The sequence below is a fragment of the Nuphar pumila genome, chromosome 12, assembly GCF_984573655.1.
Source record: "Nuphar pumila chromosome 12, dmNupPumi1.hap1.1, whole genome shotgun sequence".
NCBI lineage: Eukaryota > Viridiplantae > Streptophyta > Magnoliopsida > Nymphaeales > Nymphaeaceae > Nuphar > Nuphar pumila.
Genome location: NC_143260.1, coordinates 59793867 through 59816206, shown reverse-complemented (window position 1 = coordinate 59816206; position 22340 = coordinate 59793867). Strand labels below are relative to the sequence as shown.

At 37.7% G+C, this 22340-nt stretch overlaps 1 protein-coding gene across 1 annotated transcript in view; it reads left to right on the top strand.

Annotated features, from left to right (window-relative positions):
* Nucleotides 1–21530, top strand: part of LOC149820956 (uncharacterized) — a 31671-nt gene extending 10141 nt beyond the window's left edge. Inside the window, exon 3 of the mRNA XM_089982868.1 lies at nucleotides 21294–21530. The gene's annotated coding sequence lies outside the window, so the exon portion shown is untranslated. The remainder of the gene's footprint in view (nucleotides 1–21293) is intronic.
* The last annotated feature ends 810 nt before the right edge of the window (nucleotides 21531–22340 follow it).

Here is a 22340-nt window from a genome sequence, read left to right as displayed (position 1 = left end):
ATAATCAACAAGGTTGTTAAATGCGATGAGGCGAAGCGAGGCGTTGAGCCTGCGCTTCGCCTCTGAGGCGTACGCCTCTCACAACGTGAGACTCTCAAGTATCCGTGGTATATCTAAAATATTGTAAAAATATATGGCATTTTTGTAGGGATGTTAATGGATTGAATTTAATGCGTATTCGACTGCATCAGAAGTTCTGAACGACCTTTGTTTAATGCTCATAATCAGATTTTTTTTTATATTTACCTTAGGCACATCACTGCAACGCCTCAGTACCTTGTGCGTGCGCTTCGCCTCTGAGGCGTACGCTTCAGGTACTGAGGCGTACGCCTCTCACAACACTGATAATCAATATCATCCACATATTAGTGTATTTCGTATTGTTCTCAATAGCCTTGTAAAACCTTATACTTGCTAGTATTATTAAAATTCTCTCATACTCCCTCCCTTGTGGATGTTGGTGGTTTCACCAAACCACGTAAAATTTGTGTCTTGTGTGCTTCATTGCGTTCTTGTTTTTCATTGTATCCTGTGTTTTCATGCTTCCTACACTCATAATTTGGATCAAAGCAAGACCCGGTCTTAGGGCTTATTCATGATGGTAACGAAAGGATCAAGTGTGAAGTATGAGATTGAAAAGTTTAATGAGAAGATGAACTTTGGTTTATGACATTATAGAGTGAAAGATCTCTTTAGCGAACAAGGGCTGCTTAAAGCCTTATATGAGAAAGATAAGAAACCCAGAGATATGTCTAATGATGATTGAGACGGCATATGTTAAAGAGCGGTTGGTGCTATTTGGCTTAATCTTGCGGATGATTTCCCCTATAATGCCATGAATATAGACTTTGTTGCGGAGCTATGGCTGAAATTAGAGAGCTTATATATAACTAAATCGTTGACTAAACAAGCTTTATTTGAAAAAGCAAATATATGCTTTTGGATAGCAAACGACTCGAATTTGCAGGATTGCATGAATGTCTTCAAAAGGTTTTTGACTCAGTTGTTGAGTCTTGAGGTAAAGATTAAAGAATAAGATTGAGCTATGCTACTTTTTGGCCTATTTTCCTTTATTCTACGATCATCTAGTAGCTACTCTCTTATTTGAGAAGGCGACTCTTGAGTTGGATAAGGTTACTATGGCTCTTTTATCGAATGAGATAAGAAAAAACTCGGCATCGATTAATATCAAGGAGAAGAGCTTTTGTCAAAAAGTGATTTAGGTCAAGAAAAAGGTAGATTGAAGGAATAGGATCCAGTCGAAGTCGAGAGGAAAGACCGCTCGTACTTGCTACTATTGCAAGGAGGGACACTTGAAAAGAAATTGTAGGAAGCACAAAGAGGACATCGAGAGTAAAGAGAAGAAGTGCAAGAGCTCATAACAGGCAAACATGGCAGCTGACATAAATGAAGGTGATGGTGTAGATCATTTTTCACTCTTTGCAAGTATAAATCAATTATCATATCACTTGATTTTGGATTCTGAATACTTGTGTCATATTTTTCTGTATAGCAATTGGTTCTATACATATTAGGATCATGATGGTAGTTTTGTTCTTATTTGTAATGATGTTGTGTAAGATCATAAGACTATGTCACATGGATTCAACTAACCAGGTGCCGCACCCGTGTCGACGCGATGCTGGTGCGCGTGCGGCACCTGGTGCGGTCAACCCGACCCTATGTAAAAAAAATGAAAATCACAACGTCAAGGGAGGCTCGCCTGAAGAAGAAGACAACGAGGAAAGAGAGAGGCGAGAGAGGGAGCTCACCTAAAGGGGGGCCGGAGGGCGCATTGCTGGCACAGGAAGGACCTGCGTCAGGTGGCTCACCGGACGTGAGGCTTGCTGGCGTCAGGTGGTCGAAAAATGAACGGGAGAGAGGGAGCCTGCGACGGGGGGAGAGGGCGAGTGAGGAGAGAGTGAGCAGTGTAGGGAGGGGGAAGCAGATCAGGTCATGTTGAACATGAGCGTTTTTGCTCATGCCGACATCGTGACCATCCGATTTGCATTTTAAAAAGCTAAAAAGTCAACAAACCATGTGGCATTCATCCAAAATGCAAACAGACGACCACGATGACGCTCATGTTCAGCATGACCTGATCTGCTTCCGCATGGGGGAGGGTTTCTCGAATGAGAAACCGTACCTTGCGTGCTTTAAATAAGCACGGGTTTGGATCCCGGTCGGATCCGAATCCGACCCGGGTCCAATTTTTTTTTGCCGCACCTCGGCACCCATGTTTTTTTAAAGTGCTGCACCCACACCTGTACCCGCACCCACACCCATGTGACATAGTCATAGGAATATAAACAATAAAAATTAAGATGTTTGCAGGGGTGATGAGAACCTTGATTGATGTGAGATATGTGCCCTAACTTAAGGAAAGTTTAATCTCTCTAGGTGCTTTAGGTGTAAGTGGTTGTAGGTTTGCAACAACATGTGGAGTTCTAAAGGTGATCAAATGAGCTTTGGTATTGATGAAGGGCCAGTTGACAGGAAACCTATAGAAGTTAATAGGAACACATTTTTAGGTGGAGCCAGGGGCAGAGCCACATTAGGGTCAGGGTTGGCATGTGCTCACCCTGACCCAAAAGTTCCCCCATAGTGGAGTTACCCTGACCCTATGAAATGTTGGGTCAAGGTGGTAGTGCCCACCCCAACCCGGACCCGACTTCTAAGTGCCCCCCTCTCTCCACACTGCTTGCTTGGATGATTTGCCTCTAATATGCTCTATGTGGATTCACTCTCTGAAGAAATTTCACCTTGCACAAAGTAAGCCCCGTTTGGATAATATTTTGAAAAAGATAATTTTTTGAAAACATGATTTTGAAGGTGAATTTGTTAAAGAAATAAACATGTTGCCTCTTTAAAACGTCTGCTATTGCAATCTTAGACCCTGCAACTGAGTATAGGTTCTAAAATTTTGATTGGAACTGTTGTAGTACCTATGTTTCAGGAGACGCCATTATGGATCAAGACTGGACACATGGACACACGTTGTTACACACTATGGCATGTATGGATTTTTTTTTGTATTTTTATAATATTTTGAATAACAAATATGTTTTAAATAATAAAAAAATTTGTTTCCACTTCTATCATTTTTTGAATATTTTGGAAATGCACTTATCAAATTCTGGTCGGTAAACAATCACCATTACACAACTCGTGTTAGATTCCAAAATAAACTAAAAAGATTAATCTTGGGAACATAATGTAAAATTGTCTACGAAGAGACAATACACATACAAGCATAAATACTTTATAAAAGAAGTGCATGAAAGCACTCTCACAACACTTGAACAAAATACGCAAAAAGCGTATAAATAATAAACATGCAATAATGCATGTATTTCATAAAATGGAAGCAAATGCTTGAGACTCTCAAGCTTATTTTACAACAAGGGGGAACACCCCTATTTATACAAGAGCAAGGGGTGCAAAGTGGGGCTCCCCAAAGGAGTCGTTGGGGAGCCCCCAACGGTCACAATTGTGACCGTTGGGGGCCCCCAACGACTCTATTGGGGGGACCCCCAATGCACCTTTTACAAAAAAAACAAAAAAACAAAAATTAAAAAGAAAAGATTACAAAAAAATAAGAAAAGAAATACAACATATTCCAAATGGAATATGCGCAAAATGTGAAATGACAGAAATGGCCTTTTTGGGTAAAAGAGAAAAAGGGAAAAATATATAAATATATATACTTATATATAGAGATACGTATACATATAATATATGTATACGTATCTCTATGTATATAAGTATATATATTTATACTTACACTAATGTTTTTGAGTATACATTTTAACACCCCCCCTCAAACTTACGGTGCGATAACCGCAAGTTTGTTAAGAAGGAAATGAAATCTGGGCGAACAAAGAGCTTTGGTGAAGAAGTCCGCAAGTTGATACTCAGACGTCACGTATGGTAAGTCAATGACCTTCTTCAAGTATTCTTCCCTGACATAATGGCAGTCCATCTCTATATGCTTTGTTCGCTCGTGAAAGGTGTGATTTTTGGCAATATAAATTGCACTTTTATTGTCACAGCATAGCTTTGTTGGCTCTCTGATAAGCACACCCATATCTTCCAAAAGGCGTCGAATCCATACAATTTCCATGGTAGTGGATGCCGTGACTCTCTATTCGGATTCAGTGGATGACAAAGAGACCTTCTGTTGCTTTTTACATCGCCATGAGATCAAGGACTCACCTAAGAAGACACAAAAACCAGTGGTGGAGTGACGGTTACTAGGGTCACCTCCCCAATCTGAGTCGGTATAAGCAAGTAATTTCAATTCAGAAGAAGAAGATAGAAATACTCCCTTATTCACAGTTCCCTTCAAATATCTGATGATGCGAAGCACAACACTCATATGAACGGTTGTAGGAGCGTGTTGGAACTGACTGACGATGTGTATAGCATGTGACAAATCAGGTCGAGTAATGCTAAGATACATTAAAGAACCTACCAACTGCCTGTAAGGAATAGGATCACTTAAAGGAACACCATCGTCAATCTTCATTTTTGCTCTCACAACTTCAGGAGTTTCGCATACTTTGTCATCAGAAATCCCTGATCTGTCAATAATCTCACAAGCAAGTTTAGACTGTGATAGAAAATAACCACGTTGCGAATAGGCAACCTCAATTCCAAGAAAATATGTCAGAAAACCCAAGTCTGACATCTCAAATTTTGAACTCAAGACGGATTTAATACCCTTGACTCCTTGAACATCATCACCTGTAATTAACATGTCATCAACATAGAGTAATAATATTACAATCCCTGCATTAGATTTTCTAGTAAATAAAGCAGTGTCAGTATAACATGAGGAGAAACCATTTTCCAACATTACACTGGTAAATCTGTCATACCAGGCTTTGAGAGCCTGTTTCAAGCCATAGAGGGCCTTTCGAAGACGAAGAACTTTATCTTTAGGAATCTTCATGCCTGGTGGAGCATCCATATACACTTCTTCGTTAAGATCACCATTTAAAAAAGCATTTTTCACATCCATTTGAAAAATGTTCCAATTTTTAATAGATGCAATGGTAATAAGACATCTAACTGTAACCATTTGGGCTACAGGAGCAAAAGTTTTTTCATAATCAATCCCATACTCCTGCCCATACCCTTTTGCAACTAAGCGAGCTTTATACCTTTTCAGGGATCCGTCACTCTTAGTTTTAACCTGGAAAACCCATCGACAACTTATAGTTTTCTTTCCTATGGGTATAGTTTGGAAATCCCAAGTTTCAGCCCTTTTAAGAGCATTAAGTTCATTTTGCATGGCTTCTTGCCATTCTATACATTTTTTAGCTTCTTCAAAATTTCTTGGCTCAAAGTAAGAGTGAATGACACTAAGACAAGCCCTATACCGGGGTGAAAAGGAATCAAAAGAGACAAAACGAGTTGGAGGTCTCCTATTCCTCTCAGATCCTCGGTGATCGAGAGCAAGAACAAGTTCACTATATTGGTCAATGGCACTTCTAAAGGTGTCTTCGTTTCTACGCGAGTAGGTTATGGGGTCACTTGAAATCCAGTTTTCTTGTTCATTGAGAGGGTTATGTTCTTCAACATCACCATCATTTTCCTCATCATGGTTTGATGATACATCATCATCACTAGATATATCATTATTACTAGTCAATAAGTCAAAATGAATGAGTAGTCAAAATTTTCTTGTTGAGAAACATTTTTTTCAAATCCACTTTCATTTTCTAAAAACGTTACATTTCTAGAAACATATAACTTATCATTTCGAAGATCATAGCAACGAAACCCTTTTTGAGTTTCGGAATACCCAAGAAAAGCGCAAAGGATAGCTTTGGGAGAGAGCTTGTCATTTTTATCCGTAAGTATAAAGCACTTGCACCCAAAAACTCGTAACCTATTATAATCAGGTTCAAGCTTATATAAGATCTCAAAGGGGGATATTTTCCCTAATATCCTAGATGGTAAACGATTTATCAGATAAACAGAAGCGAGAGCTCCTTCAGCCCAAAAATTTTTAGGAATGTTTTGGGAAATAAGAAGAGCCCTAGTGGTCTCAATGATGTGTCTGTGTTTTCTTTCGGCCAACCCATTCTGTTGAGGGGTTTTAGGACAAGACCTTTGGTGAATAATTCTGTGATCTTCAAGATATACTTTAAATTGGTTGGAGAGATATTCTCCTCCAGAATCACTTCTAAAAATCTTTATATTACTGTTGAATTGATTCTTGATCATTGAATGGAAGGTTTTAAAACACGTAAAAACTTCATGTTTGAACTTAAGAAAATAGATCCATGAATATCTGGAGAAATCATCCACAAAAATAACATAATAAGAAAAGCCTCATTTTGAAGCAACAGGTGTGGGTCTCCAAACATCGGAATGAACAATTTCGAAGGTTTTAGATGAGAACATAGTTCTTTGCTCAAAAGGTAAACTTTGCATTTTTCCGAGAATACAATCATTACAAGAAAAAGAACTGTTACATAGATCCTTCGCAAAATGTAAATAAGATGACTTGGTGATATTAGGATGACCAAGTCTCTTGTGCCACACATTTATATCTTTGTTCCGGGCAACATTACAAAAAGATTTTTGAACTTGGAGAGATTCCATATAGTATAGGTCTCCTTTTCTAAAGTCTTCCCCAATCAATTTCCCGGACCGGCGATCCTGTATTAAACATTTATCACATGAAAATTTAATATCGCAACCATGGTCCGAGAGTTGAGAAACAGAGAGAAGGTTTAAGTTTAGTTTAGGTATAAATCTAATTTTTGGAATGAAAAAATTTTGAGTTTCAAAATTACCTATTCCTTTAATTTCAAGAGAGTTTCCATCCGCAGTGAAAACAAAGGACGGAGAAACATTTTTTGAGTAATCGGAAAGTGAAAACATGTTTGGGGACATATGAAAAGATGCACCTGAGTCCAAAAGTCAAGAGACTTTACCTGGGATGGAAGAAGTAGACACGGCAGCACCAGATGTAGCTCCCTTTAGAAGAGGTTGAAGGGCTTCCACTATTTGATTTAAAGAGAGTGACCCACTTGATGATGCCTCTTCCTTTTGTGGTACACCGGTGGTAGCCATGGCGAGAAGCTTCTTCCATTTGGGACATATGGGCTTGATATGCCCCCGTTCTTTACAAAAATGACAAATAATCTTGCTATAGTCCCTCTTTCCTCTTTGCCCACCATCTCCTCCTTGATTTTGTGATTTGAAATAAGGAGGGCGATAGGTCTTTACATTATTTTCGGGTCTTGATACAACATTGACCTCATTGTTTTCTTCATAATTACAAGGAACCACAAGAACACTTGATCCTTGTTTACGTAAACTCATACGAGTCTCCTCACCACTCAATTTGGTGAGTACATCTTCAAGAGAGGGAGGAGTAAATGAGGATAGGAGAGAAGACCTTATTTGCTCAAATTCGGGCTTTAGCCCATTCAAAAAATTGAAGAACCGATCTTCTTCAAGTTGCTTGTGGCGGAGTTCAATTGCCTCTCCACTTTATTTAGGTTCAAGCATGGAAAGCTCATCCCAAATGGAGGAAAGGTCGGCAAAATATTCCCTAATAGACATTTCACCTTGAGTAAGGGAGAGGGCCTTCTTTTGAAGGTAATACTTATGAGATAGAGCTCTTGATGTATACATTTTCTCGAGATAATGCCAAGCTTCCGATGCTTTTTTGAACTTGATAATGTTGGCATTAATCTTTGTTTCGACGGATGCGAAGAACCAAGAAAGAATCTTGAAGTTCTTCATTTCCCATTCGTCGTGCTTCTTGGAGTATTCTTCAGGAGCTTTGATCATTTTCTCTCCCTCAAGAATCTTGATTTCACTCCCGTCCATCACGGTTATTTTGGGTTCCGGTTCCGGAATTGTGCCTTGCACATAACCCCATAATCCTTTACTTTTTATGTGAGCCTCCATGTTCCCGGCCCAAATATGATAGTTGGACCCATTCAACTTGAAGCCAAGAGCGAAGTGAGACTCTTTTTCACCCATTAAGGAGTAAAGAAAATGAGAAGAGGGCGTACCAACACAATGCTTCAACTTCTAGCTTGCACAAGATCCTTCTAAAATATTTGACAAGCAAGATCCACCACTCCAACTTCTAAGGATCCGAAGGCACGGTTTTCGAGGCACTCGAAAAAAGGATAATCCCACGATCCTTAATCACCAACCTTGCTTTGATACCATGTAAAATTGTCTACGAATAGACAATACGCATACAAGCATAAATACTTTATAAAAGAAGTGCACGAAAGCACTCTCACAACACTTGAACAAAATACGCAAAAAGCGTATAAATAATAAACATGCAATAATGCATGTATTTCATAAAATGGAAGCAAATGCTTGAGACTCTCAAGCTTATTTTACAACAAGCGGGAACACCCCTATTTATACAAGAGCAAGGGGTGCAAAGGGGGGCTCCCCAAAGGAGTCGTTGGGGAGCCTCCAACGGTCACAATTGTGACCGTTGCCCCCCCCCCCCCAACGACTCTATTGGGGGGACCCCCAATGCACCTTTTACAAAAAAAAAAAAAAATTTAAAAGAAAAGATTACAAAAAAATAAGAAAAGAAATACAGCATATTCCAAATGGAATATGTGCAAAATGTGAAATGACAGAAATGCCCTTTTTGGGTAAAAGAGAAAAAGGGAAAAATATATAAATATATATACTTATATATAGAGATACGTATACATATAATATATGTATACGTATCTCTATGTATATAAGTATATATATTTATACTTACACTAATGTTTTTGAGTATACATTTTAACACATAATGCATCATCTGTTTGCTTTGTTGAGAGAGAGAGAGAGTTGGTTCTTTGACCACTGCATCTAGCATGAAATATTGATTGCATAAACTTACCCCCACCTCCCCACCTCTACCCGTTTTCTCATGGAAGCTAGTCTTCCTTTGATGAGAAGCACCAGTAAGTGCGAGTTAAATCATTCCCCTCTTCTTAATCACATATTAACCACCAGAACTTAAAGGGTGAATATGCTTTGAATACCTCTTGCAAAATAACTCTCTTTTAGACCACTGACCCCAACATCCTCAAGATTCATTAACATTTCCTGCATTTGTTTTATCATATATTTGCAGCTAATCACAAAGCAAGTCGAGTAACTTCTCACACTTATAACGCAATAGATAAAAGTAATGGATCTTTAGTGATATGGTTAACTCATAACCACAACTCTTATGCTCAACAATGAAGCTTTTCTCAAGAGTTTTTTTTAAAGTGGATTTTCTTGTCACAATCTCAGAAAAATCTTGGATGTTTTAAAAAAAAATAAAAAGGATAGGAAACATATAGCTTTTAACAGTATTCTTTAATGAAAACATAAAGAAACAATTAATTTTTTAAATCAAATAAACAAAAATAGAAAAATATACTTAAAATATATAAAATAAGATTTTTCAATATCATGATATTATTGGTATATTTATGTTATAACTACTATTTGAAAATATCATGGTATTTTGTATTTAATATCAATTGTTAGGGTTTTTTCCTTTTTAGTGTCCATTTGTGCCCACCCTAGTTTAGATTCCTGGCTCTGCCCCTGGGTGGAGCATCTTCAATGATGAGGCTAGTGTAGATCAAACCACACTTTGGCCTATGCGGCTAAGGCGTGTGAGTGAAAGCAATACGATGAAACTTCATAAAAGAAACTTATTGAAATATGTAAAGTCATGCAAACTAGGTTTCTATAAATATTATGTATTGAGAAAGCAATGCAGGGTGGCTTTTAAAACTGCAAAGCATTCTAGCCGTGATATCTTAAACTATATGCATACAGATGTATTGGGGGGAGGCTACACCGGATAAATCCATTGGGGGCTTGAATATTTCATTACCTTCAGAGACGACTACTCAAGGAAAGTTTGTGTGTTCATGAAGGTCCAAGCAGACACATTCATGAAATTCTAGCAATGGAAGGCAGAGGTAGAAACACAAAAAAAAATAAAATAAAATTCTTGAGGTTAGATAATAGATGGGTGTACAAGTCTAATTGGTTTATGGAGTTCTATGGAAACGCGAGAATCAACTCGTCACTTTAGCAAAAAAAAACACATTTCAATAAAATGGTTTGGTAGAGGGGATGAAAAAGCTTTTATAGAAAAAACTCGTCACTTTAGCACAAAAAACACATTTCATATTATGAGTTTGATCAAGCTTTAAAACTCGATTAAGCTTGGTTTACAGTCGTATAATGATGAATATTAGCATATGTATACTTTTTGTTTCTTAAAAATCGCAAAAGGTGGTTTCAGCCAAGTGGTTAGGGCATTGTGCATTCTTGCGCGAAGAGCAGGGTTCAAATCCTGCCCTTTACACACTTGTTTAAATTTTTTTTTGAAACAAGTCAACTCGGCTCGAGCCTGACTTGTGTGCATCTCTAATCATAAGTAGAGATGTTGTATTTGATGAGGACCACATGGTAAAAGTAAATAAAAAAAGATGGCAACATGCAATTAAAAAATGGTGATAAGAAACTGACCGTTGAGGTAGCGGTGGATGGGATCGATCCACCAACTAGGGGAGGTGTGATTTGTTCCCAAGAAGCTCTTGGCATAGGTCAAGAGCAAAACCAACAAGAACAACCCTATAGCTAGGCAAGAGACAAAGAGAGAATAACCCACAAAGCTCCATAAAGGTGTGACTTTGAAGATGTGGTTTCTTTTGTTTTAAGTGTTGGTGTAGGTGATCCATTTATACCAATAAATTGATGTTGGCTATGATGAAAGCAATGAAGTTATTTTATAAGAGTAAAACTTGGGACTTGTTGGAGTTACCCAAGGGCAAAAAAGCTAGTGCAAGTGGTGTTCAGGGAGAAAGAAGCCACATCATAAAAGGAATGCGAAAAGTTTAAGGCTGGTGGTGAATGGATTTTGACAAAGAGAGAGTTGACTACAACGAAGTTTTCTCACCCATTGTCAAGGAGATTGCTTCAAACCATAATGTTGGGTATACGTGGAGTGAATATAATAATTGTATTTATTTTTGAGTTTTTGATGATGATTCATATATTATTTTGATGTTATATGTGGATGATATGCTGATTGTTACTAAAAGCATGATTGAAGTTAAATGTTAAAGTCCATACTAAGTCAGGAGTTTGATATGAAGGTTCTTGGTCCGCGAAAAAGACCCTTGGCATGGAGATTTATAAAGACAGTAAGGCCAACACATTATGGGTTTCACAAAAGAAGTATGTTGAAAAGGTGTACTTGAAAAATTCAATATGGAAAAGTCCAAACCTATAAGACTATGAGTACTCTTCTCGCTACACATTTCAAGTTATCTAAGCTTTTGTGTCCTAGCACAAAGGAAGTAGAAGCATCCATGTCTAAAGTGCCATATGAAAATGCAGTGGGTTGTCTTATCTATGGTTGTGCAGTATTGAGAGATATCACTGGTTGGATTTGGGTATTGGGTCCAGATCCAATAACTAGAGCCAATATGCCTATATTGTCCATAATCTGACGTTATTCCCTATTTCCTTATTTCTGTACCGTATTGCCCTTATAGCTGGTTCATTGTAACATGTAAAGTATAGGCAAATTTGTAAAGTTGCTTTGTATGTTTTATTTCCTTTATGATGAGAAGCTCTCCACAATCTCCTCTATTGGGATCGTTAGACAGAGAAACGACACCCGACTGGTCACATCTATCAAGGTAAGCCCTAAAAGATCTTGAGTTTTTCCCTCTTATTTGCCTCTTTTCAAGCTTCTTTCTTCCCTCTTCTTTCTTCTTATTCCTTTTCTCCTCGTTTTCACTCTTTTTCACTCTTCTTTGAGCCTTTAATTAGATTGAACCAATTTTCAGTGTTGTTCCCAATCTTTCCTGGTTCTATATTGGCTATTTTCAAAAGGGAAATCTTTCTCCCAATGTGAATACCTATTTTCTGCAAAAATCTTATTTGACGTCAATTTATTTAATTTTCTTCTCTTATTTCCCTAAAATCTGTCTCACGCATCTGCTTGAATTTTGTTGCTGTTTTCTATTTCGTATTCAGTTTACAGAAATTTTGTTTGGATTCATTTACCAGCACATCACTTATTTTGCCTATGTATCATGATATCTGTTATATATCAGAAACTTTAAGTTTCTGTTCAGACTCTGTTCCTTGTTCCTTGCTTGTCTCCTGTGTAAGACCCACCAAAGAAAAAAAAATGTCACTAAAAAAATGAAAAAAAATTTAGTTCTTCCAATTTTGACACTGATGTGATTGGTTAAACACTCCTGTTCATTTATTCTATGTATTATTCTTAGTCTTTCTTATTCATGGATCCAAATCTCCAACCAATCCTATCTTTTACCTTTTTGCTTCAATTAGTTTCTGAAAATTTGAACAACTCGAATTTTCTTACTTGAAAAAGGTAAATAAATCCTTTTATTAAGAGTCAAGATCTTTCTGGGTCTATCGTCCCTCCATCAAAGCATGTTATCAAGGAGGAAAATGATGATAAAGGGGTTGTAGTTTCTTCACTTCATGTCAGAAATCCTAATTTTATTTCGTGGGTGAAAATGGATCAAGCATTGGTTGCATACATCATCCCCACTTGTCATAGGAGGTTTTCATTTGAGTGTTTGACGATTACACTAGATTAATCCAAACATATTCTCAGATATCAGAATTTAGGATCATGTTTTTGAAGGAGCTTCAAAATTTGAAAAAAGGTTTCATGCCAATCATGAATATCTTAATGAGATGAGGAGCATTATTGATCAACTTGCTATGGTTGGTTATGAAATGTTGGATAAAGATATGGTCCAACAGGCTCTCGATGGTCTTGGTTGTGATTATCATCTCCTCTCTACTACCTTATAGTATCCGGAGTTTGCTTCTTACTTTTGAGAATTTAAGGGCCAAATTATTCAATTATGAGATGTCCATTACTGTTAATGCCGATGCCCCTAATGTTGCTCAGGAAGTTTTGTTTAATAATGTCTAACAAAGTCGTGGAAGCGGTGGATATTTTAGACACAACAAGGGACGTGGTCTAGGAGGCAATTATGTAGATCGAGTTATACTTTTCATACCGAACATTTCTCCTAATACTGCTACTCAAGGATGATGTCCTATTCCTACTTGCTTTATATGTAAGAAATCAGGGCATGCCAAAGCAAATTGTTGGTTCAAGGATATCCTAAATATAACCAATGGAGAACACAAAACAAGAATTAGGGAAAGGGTCAATTTGAACAATGGACGAAGTAGTGGTTAAGGACAACTTCTAATAGATAATCAGCCCTTGCATAGATCAATTTAAAGCAAAATGAGCAAGGAGTGTGGTATCTTGATTACGAGGCTACTAATCATATCACATGTGATGAGGATAAGTTTCTAACATTACTTTCTTATTATGGTAAAGATAGTGTTGTTATTGGAAATGAGACTCATCACTCCTCACACTGAAAATGTGTATTCCTTTGTCCAATTCTAGTTGTCTAAATTTCTCTAATGTCTTCTTTGTTCCCAATATGTTGCAAAAGGCTTTACTCAAGAATATAGTATGAATTATGATGAGACTTTTAGTCATGTGGTTAAAATGAGAACAATACGAATCATTTTGTCTCTAGCAGTTGATTATGGTTGGGCTCTGAACCAACTTGATGTTAAGAATGCATTTTTTATGGAGACCTGAAAGAAAAAGTTTATATGAAACAACCACAGGGATATAGTGAAAATGTTCCAACTGAATATTTGTGTAAACTTAAAACGAAAATATATGGGATAAAGCAAGCCTCTTGTTCATAGTTCAAGAGTTTCTTTTAGGAAATACAAAAACATGGCTTCTGTAGATATTCCCTTGATGATTCATTGTTTATACATAAAAGTAAAGGGTACATGATTGTTTTGCTTATATATATGGATGATATCATTGTTTCAAGGAACTCAGATAAGCATATTCAAGAAATAAATGAAGTGTTAAACCTATTAAAATGTATCTCCAAAATCCTTTGTTGTAAGTATAAATATATATACTTATATACATAGAGATACATATACATATGATATATTATATGTATATGTATCTCTATATATATAAATATATATATTTATATACATATTTTATTTTCTGTTCTTTTCCTACCCGAAAAGGGTATTATTGTAATTTCCTATATTGCGCATATTCCATTTGGAATATGTTGTAATTTTCATCTTTATTTTTTTTTGTAATTCTTTTTTCATTTTTTATTTTTTTCTTTTTTCATAAAAGGTGCATTGGGGGTCCCCCCAATAGAGTCGTTGGGGGCTCCCCAACGGTCACAAATGTGACCGTTGGGGGCTCCCCAACGACTCCTTTGGGAGCCCCCCTTTGCACCTCCTTACTCTTGTATAAATAGGGGTGTTCCCCCTTGTTTTTCCTAAGCTTGAGAGTCTCAAGCATTTGCTCTTTTTTATGAAATACATGCACTATTGCATGTTTGCTATTTTTACGCTTTTTGCGTATTTTGTTCAAGTGTTGTGAGAGTGTCTTCGTGCACTTCTTTTATAAAGTATTTATGCTTGTATGCATATTGTCTTATCATAAACATTTTCACATGGTATCAGAACACGGTTGGTGATAGAGGATCGTGGGATTCCTTTCTTTTCGAGTGCCTCGAAAAGCGTGCCTTCGGGTTTTTTGGAGGTTAAAGTGGTGGATCTTGCTTCTCAAATATTTTAGAAGAATCTTGCGCAAGCTAGAATTTGAAATATTGTGTTGGTACACCCTTTCTCCCTTCCTCTTTACTTCATAATGGGTGAAAAAGAGTCTCACTTCGCTCTTGGCTTCAAGTTGAATGGGTCCAACTATCATATTTGGGTCGGGAACATAGAGGCTCACATAAAAGGTAAAGGATTATGGGGTTATGTGCAAGGCACAATTCCGGAACCGAAACCCAAAATAACCGTGATGGACGGGAGTGAAATCAAGATTCTTGAGGGAGAGGAAATGATCAAAGCTCTTGAAGAATACTCCAAGAAGCACGACGAATGGGAAATGAAGAACTTCAAGCTTCTTTCTTGGTTCTTCGCATCCGTCGAAACAAAGATTAATGCCAACATTATCAAGTTCAAAAAAGCATCGGAAGCTTGGCATTATCTCGAGAAAATGTATACATCAAGAGATCTATCCCATAAGTATTACCTTCAAAAAAAAGCCCTCTCCCTTACTCAAGGTGAAATGTCTATTAGGGAATATTTTGCCGACCTTTCCTCCATTTGGGATGAGCTTTCCATGCTTGAACCTAAATAGAGTGGAGAGGCAATTGAACTCCGCCACAAGCAACTTGAAGAAGATCGGTTCTTCAATTTTTTGAATGGGCTAAAGCCCGAATTTGAGCAAATAAGGTATTCTCTCCTATCCTCATTTACTCCTCCCCTCTTGAAGATGTACTCACCAAATTGAGTGGTGAGGAGACTCGTATGAGTTTATGTAAACATGGATCAAGTGTTCTTGTGGTTCCTTGTAATTATGAAGAAAACAATAAGGTCAATGCCGTATCAAGACCCGGGAACCATGTAAAAACCTATCGTCCCCCTCATTTTAAACCACAAAATCAAGGTGAAAATGGTGAGCAAAGAGGAAAAAGGGACTATAGCAAAATTATTTGTCATTTTTGTAAAGAACCCGGACATATCAAACCCATATGTCCCAAATGGAAAAAGCTTCTCGCAATGGCTACCACCGGTGTACCACAAAAGGAGGAGGCATCATCAAGTGGGTCATTCTCTATATGTCTCTATAAATGTAACATTTTTAGAAAATGAAAGTGGCTTTGAAAAAAATGTTTCTCAACAAGAAAATTTTGATTATTCCTTCCTATTTGACTTATTTTCTAGTAATGATGCTGTATCTAGTGATGATGATGTATCATCAAACCATGATGAGGAAAATGATGGTGATGTTGGTGAACATAACTCACTCAATGAACAAGAAAGTAGAATTTCAAGTGATCCCATAACCTACTCTCGTAGAAACAAAGACACCTTTAGAAGTGCTATTGACCAATATAGTGAGCTTGTTCCTACTCTTGATCACCGAAGACCTGAAAGGAATAGGAGACCTCCAACTCGTTTTGTTTCCTTTGATTCTTTCTCACCCCGATATAGAGCTTGTCTCAGTGCCATCCACTCTTATTTTGAGCCAAGGAATTTTGAAGAAGCTAAAAAATGTATAGAATGACCAGAAGCTATGCAAAATGAACTTAATGCTCTTAAAAAGGCTGAAACTTGGGATTTCCAAACCCTACCCATAGGAAAGAAAACTATAGGTTGTCGATGGGTTTTTAAGGTTAAAACTAAGAACGACGGATCTCTGGAAAGGTATAAAGCTCGCTTAGTTGCAAAAGGGTATGGGCAAGAGTATGAAATTGATTATGAAGAAACCTTTGCTCCTGTAGCCCGAATGGTTACAGTTATATGTCTTATTACCATTACATCTATTAAAAATTGGAACATTTTTCAAATGGATGTGAAAAATGCTTTTTTAAATGGTGATCTTAACAAAGAAGTGTATATGAATGCCCCACCAGGCATGAAGATTCCTAAAGATAAAGTTCTTCGTCTTCGAAAGGCCCTCTATAGTTTGAAACAGACCCCCAAAGCCCGGTATGACAGGTTTACCAGTGTAATGCTGGAAAATGGTTTTTCCTTATGTTATACTGACACTGCTTTATTTACTAAAAAATATAATGCAGGGATTGTGATACTATTACTCTATGTTGATGACATGCTAATTACAAGTGATGATGTTCAAGGAGTCAAGGGTATTAAGTCCATCTTGACTTCAAAATTTGAGATGTCAGACTTGGGTTTTTTGACATATTTTCTTGGAATTGAGGTTGCTTATTTGCAACATGGTTATTTCCTATCTCAGTCTAAGCTTGCTTGTGAGATTATTGACAGATCAAGAATTTCTGATGACAAAGTATGCGAAACTCCTGAAGTCGTGGGATCAAAAATGAAGATTGACGACGGTGTTCCTCTAACCGATCCTACTCCTTACAGGCAGTTGGTAGGTTCTTTAATGTACCTTAGCATTACTCGACTTGATTTGTCACATGCTATACACATTGCCAGTCAGTTTCAGCACGCTCCTACAACTGTTCATATGAGTGTTGTCCTTCGCATCATCAGATATTTGAAGAGAACAATGAATAAGGGAGTATTCCTATCCTCTTTTTCTGAATTAAAATTACTTGCTTATACTGACTCTAATTGGGGAGGTGACCCTAGTAACCGTCACTCCACCACTGGCTTTTGTGTTTTCCTAGGTGAGTCGTTGATCTCATGGCGATGTAAGAAGCAACAAAAGGTCTCTCTGTCATCCACTGAAACAGAATATAGAGTCATGGCATCTACCACCATGGAAATTGTATGGATTCGACACCTTTTGGAAGATATGAGAGTGTTTATCAGAGAACCAACAAAGTTGTGCTGTGACAATAAAAGTGCAATTTATATTGCCAAGAATCACACCTTTCACGAGCGAACAAAGCATATAGAGATGAACTGCCATTATGTCAGAGAAGAATACTTGAAGAAGGTCATTGATCTATCATACGTGACGTCTGAGTATCAACTTGCAGTTTTCTTCACAAAAGCACTTTGTTCGCCCATATTTCATTTCCTTCTTGACAAACTTGCGGTTATCGCACCGTAAGTTTGAGGGGGGGGGGGTGTTAAAATGTATCTCCAAAATCCTTTGTTGTAAGTATAAATATATATAATACTTATATCAGAGTTACCGGAAGCGCCTAGGCAAAAGGGGAAGCGCGCTTCGGAAGCGCGAAACGTCGCGCTTCGGAAGCGCGAAACGTCGCGCTTCGGAAGCGCGAAACGTCGCCCTTTTTTGGGAAGCACACTTCCCTTTTATGGGAAGCGCGTCCCCCTTTTATGGGAAACGCGCTTCCCATAAATGGGAAGCACGCTTCCCCCACGCTTCCCCCACGTTTCCCCCACGCTTCCCCCTCGCTTCCCCATTTTTTTCATTTTTTCGCTTCTCCCTCGCTTCCGGTTCGCTTCCTAGGTTCGCTTCCTAGGTCGTTTCCGAGACGGTTCGGAATTTTCTTCTAAGTGGTCCCACGCTTCCCCGCTTCCTAAATTTTTGAAAGTGCCTCGCTTCCCGCTCCCGCTTCTCGCTCCCGCTTCCCGTATCGCTTCCCGCTCCCGCTTCCTCGACTGGTAACTCTGACTTATATACATAGAGATACATATACATATGATATATTATATGTATATGTATCTCTATATATATAAATATATATATTTATATACATATTTTATTTTCTGTTCTTTTCCTACCCGAAAAGGGTATTATTGTAATTTCCTATCTTGCGCATATTCCATTTGGAATATGTAATTTTCATCTTTATTTTTTTGTAATTCTTTTTTCATTTTTTCTTTTTTTCTTTTTCATAAAAGGTGCATTGGGGGTCCCCCAATAGAGTCGTTGGGGCCCCCCCAACGGTCACAAATGTGACCGTTGGGGGGCTCCCCAACGACTCCTTTGGGAGCCCCCCTTTGCACCTCCTTACTCTTGTATAAATAGGGGTGTTCCCCCTTGTTTTTCCTAAGCTTGAGAGTATCAAGCATTTGCTCTTTTTTATGAAATACATGCACTATTGCATGTTTGCTATTTTTACGCTTTTTGCGTATTTTGTTCAAGTGTTGTGAGAGTGTCTTCGTGCACTTCTTTTATAAAGTATTTATGCTTGTATGCATATTGTCTTATCATAGACATTTTCACAAAACCAACATTTTAAGATGAAGGATCTTGGTAAGTTGAAGTACTTCTTGGGAGTAGAGGTTGATAAAAAGAAAGATGAGTTGGTCTTAACTTAGTATAAGTATACTATTGATCTCTTGCGTAAAACATGTATGTGTGACTATAAACCTTTATTAACTCTTGTTCCAATATACCAATAACTAAGTGTTAATGATGGAGAATTGTATGACGATCCAACTGAGTATACAAGCTTTGTGAGAATGTTGCAATATCTTACCTTCATAAGACCATGTCATGCATGCAGTAAGCCAAGTGTCTCAATTTATGTACCAACCAAGAACTACTCACATGGAAGCTGTAAAGCGAATTTGAAGGTATTTGAAGGGTACCGTGGGTGACAGACTCTTTTATAAGAAAAGAGATCATATGTAAGACCTCCTCATAGTTATGGCCTATTTGGATGTTGACTGGACAGGAGATCCATACGAAAGCAGGCCAATTTCTGGTTATTGAATATTTGTTGGAGGCAACCTTGTTTCTTGGTCAAGTCGCAAACAAATGGCCGTAGCTCGATCAAGCACTGAAGCTGAATATTGAGCCATCACAGCAACTACTTCAGAGTTGACATGGATAGGAAATTTGCTATATGGGCTAAATGAAACTGATCCCTTCTATTTTGTGACAATCAGAGTGCTATTAAGATCTAATCGAATCTTGTTCATCATGGTAAAACTAAGCATATAGAGATTGATCAACACTTCAGTAGTAAAATTGAAGATGGGAAACTTGAAGCTAGATTCGTTGGATTTGAGAATAAGATAGTAGATCTTTTTATAAAGAGTTTGACAAAGCAAAGGTTTTGGTATTTGAAGTCCAAGTTATCCATGGTGATTACCATGCACAACTTGAGGGAGGCTATTGATAGATGATACTGGTATTGGGTCTAGATCCAATACCTATATCCAATATGTTGATATTGTCCATAATGACATTATTCTCTATTTGCTTATTTCTTTACCATACTACCCGATTCATTGTAACATGCAAAGTATGGGCAGAATTTTAAAGTTGCCTTGGATGTTTAATTTCCTTTATATTGAGAAGCTTCTCCACGATCTCCCCTATTGTGATCGTTAGACAGAGAAAAACACCCTAAAACACCATCTCCTCTTCCTTCTCCTTGTGTCTACTTTGGGATGTTGATGGATACAGAATCTTACATGCAGTAAGCCTGATATTGCACATGTTGTGAGTGTGGTTAGTAAGTATATGGTGAATCCAATGAAGAAGCATTGAATGCAGTTAAATGGATTCTTTGATATTTACATGGCTCTACGTGTGATGCTATCAGTATTATGTTTGAGCAAGACAAATCTTCTTGTGATATCGGTTATGTAGATGGTGACTTTGCATGGCACTTAGATGAAAGAGGATCTACTAGCGGCTACATATTTACTTTAGCAGGTGGACCAATGAGTTGAAAATCTAAGCTTCCATTAATGATTGTTATGTCCATGATTGGAGTAGAATATCCCATAGCTTTTGAAGCAACGAAAGAAGGCATATGACTTAATGGGCTAGTCAATAAACTTAGCATTAAGCTAAAAAAGGTGCAACTGTATAGTGATAGCGAGAGTGTGATTCACTTGACAGAGAATCCGGTAAGCCATCCCAGGTCGAAGCACATAGATGTGCAGTACCATAAGATTCAAAATATGATAGAAGATGAGGAATTGGATTTGATAAATGTTCATATGAATGATAATGTAGCTGATACGATGACTAAGCAACTTACATGTGATGAGTTCAAGTATTGTTTGGGCTTGGTTAATGTTTTAGATTAGAAGTATGAGCCCCAGGGAGAGAGGGGGGTATTAAAGGTGAGGAAATTTTAACATGGATGATGACAAGTCAAACCCAAGGTTGAGATTGTTATGGTGTGTGACTTTGACTTACCATATGAGATTGACCTCGGAGTCCCTTTTTCCTTTGGCTCTAAGGAATCCCAATGTAAAGGGGGTTTCACTTTGTATTTTGGTAACTACCCATGTGCAATTAAGAAAACCTACCTCAGTGGGTTAGTTGCAATCCCATATTGGGAGGTACCTAATGTGGGATCTCTTATGAGAGGTAAAAACAAAAAAGCAAAAGTTTAGAAAAAGAAGGGGAGAAAGGCTTTGACATATTGGGTCTCTCTTGTACATTAGAATTAGAGTTCGTGTATAAAACGACTTGTTGGGGTTTGCAACAAGGGAGAAGAAAGGAGGAGGTGCAGTCAAAGGTATCACTCAAAGTGTTTTGGTTTGTCGGGTTGAAGGTACCAACTTGTCAGATTGAGGTAATTGGTATCAGCTGCATAGTGTATTTCTTCCTGTTCTCAGGAGCCTTGTAATATCTTATACTTGCTAGTATTAATAAAATTCTCTCGTACTCTTGTGGACGTAGACGGTTTTGCCGAGCCATATAAATTGTGTTGTGTTTTTTATTGCATTCTTTTTTTTCATTGCATCATATGTTTGCACGCTTTCCACACTCACAGGAGGAGGAAACTTCTGGAGCAGTGGATTGTTATGGTCTGGGTCTTATGAATCACTTTGATGGGTCTCATTGGCTGCTGAACATTTGTAAAGAGCTTCAATGGGTTTATTACCTACCATCACGTGTTTGCAACATCAGTTTCCATAGGTGTTTTTGCTCCTTTTGAAGAAATTGCATCCAATGTTGTTTAATTATAAAGTTGTATTTGTGGTTGTCAAAAGAAAATATATGAATCTATTTTCTGGTGCCTTGTGCTCATCATAAGGGTATCTTAGCTGATATGGAGAAAATATTGAACTGTACCAGCTACTCTTCGTGATGTTGGTCTAAGTTGTTTGCCTACGTTGTTGACTCATTTCCCAATCAACTGCATAGTTTTTTTAGAAAATAAGACCCCAGCATAGGCAAACAACCTAGACCAATATTGTGAAGAGTAGCTGCTACTGGTATTCAATGCTTTATGCAGATCAGCCATTCTATGCATAAAGTGACCATGTCAATATATTACTGGTTTGATTTGATATTACCTTCTGCATAGAAATGTATTCAACAAAGCAGCAAGAAACCAACCAAATGTAGGGTTGTATGTAAAGTTTCTCAGGGCTGAAAATGTTAACAATCAACTGCTCTAGTTGTTTCCTTTTCTGATTCCTCTCTCCAACAGTAGGAAGAGAATGTCAAGTCCAGACTTTTAGTGCCAATCTTGGCATGGCATGCTTGTAGGCTTGCTAAATCTCAAAAAAGGGATCTTATAACTGGTTATGGTAAAGTTGACCTTTCACTCATGTGAGTGATACTATGTTTTTTCACGAGTCACATTCAACTTTTGAAAGCTTTTAAAATTAAAACTTTCATTTTTAATGTATGCCAATGCTTTTCTTCTTCTCCTCCTTATTCTTGTGTGTGAGTGTGTGCGCCGGCACAAGCGTGCACAAAAGGACTGACGTGCACAATTGAGTCAAAAGTTGAAGATACTGTCTCAGAGTTACACCTTTAAGAATCTCTAGTTGCAATGATGTCTGAGCTCTCCTGTTCCCTGTGGATGTCA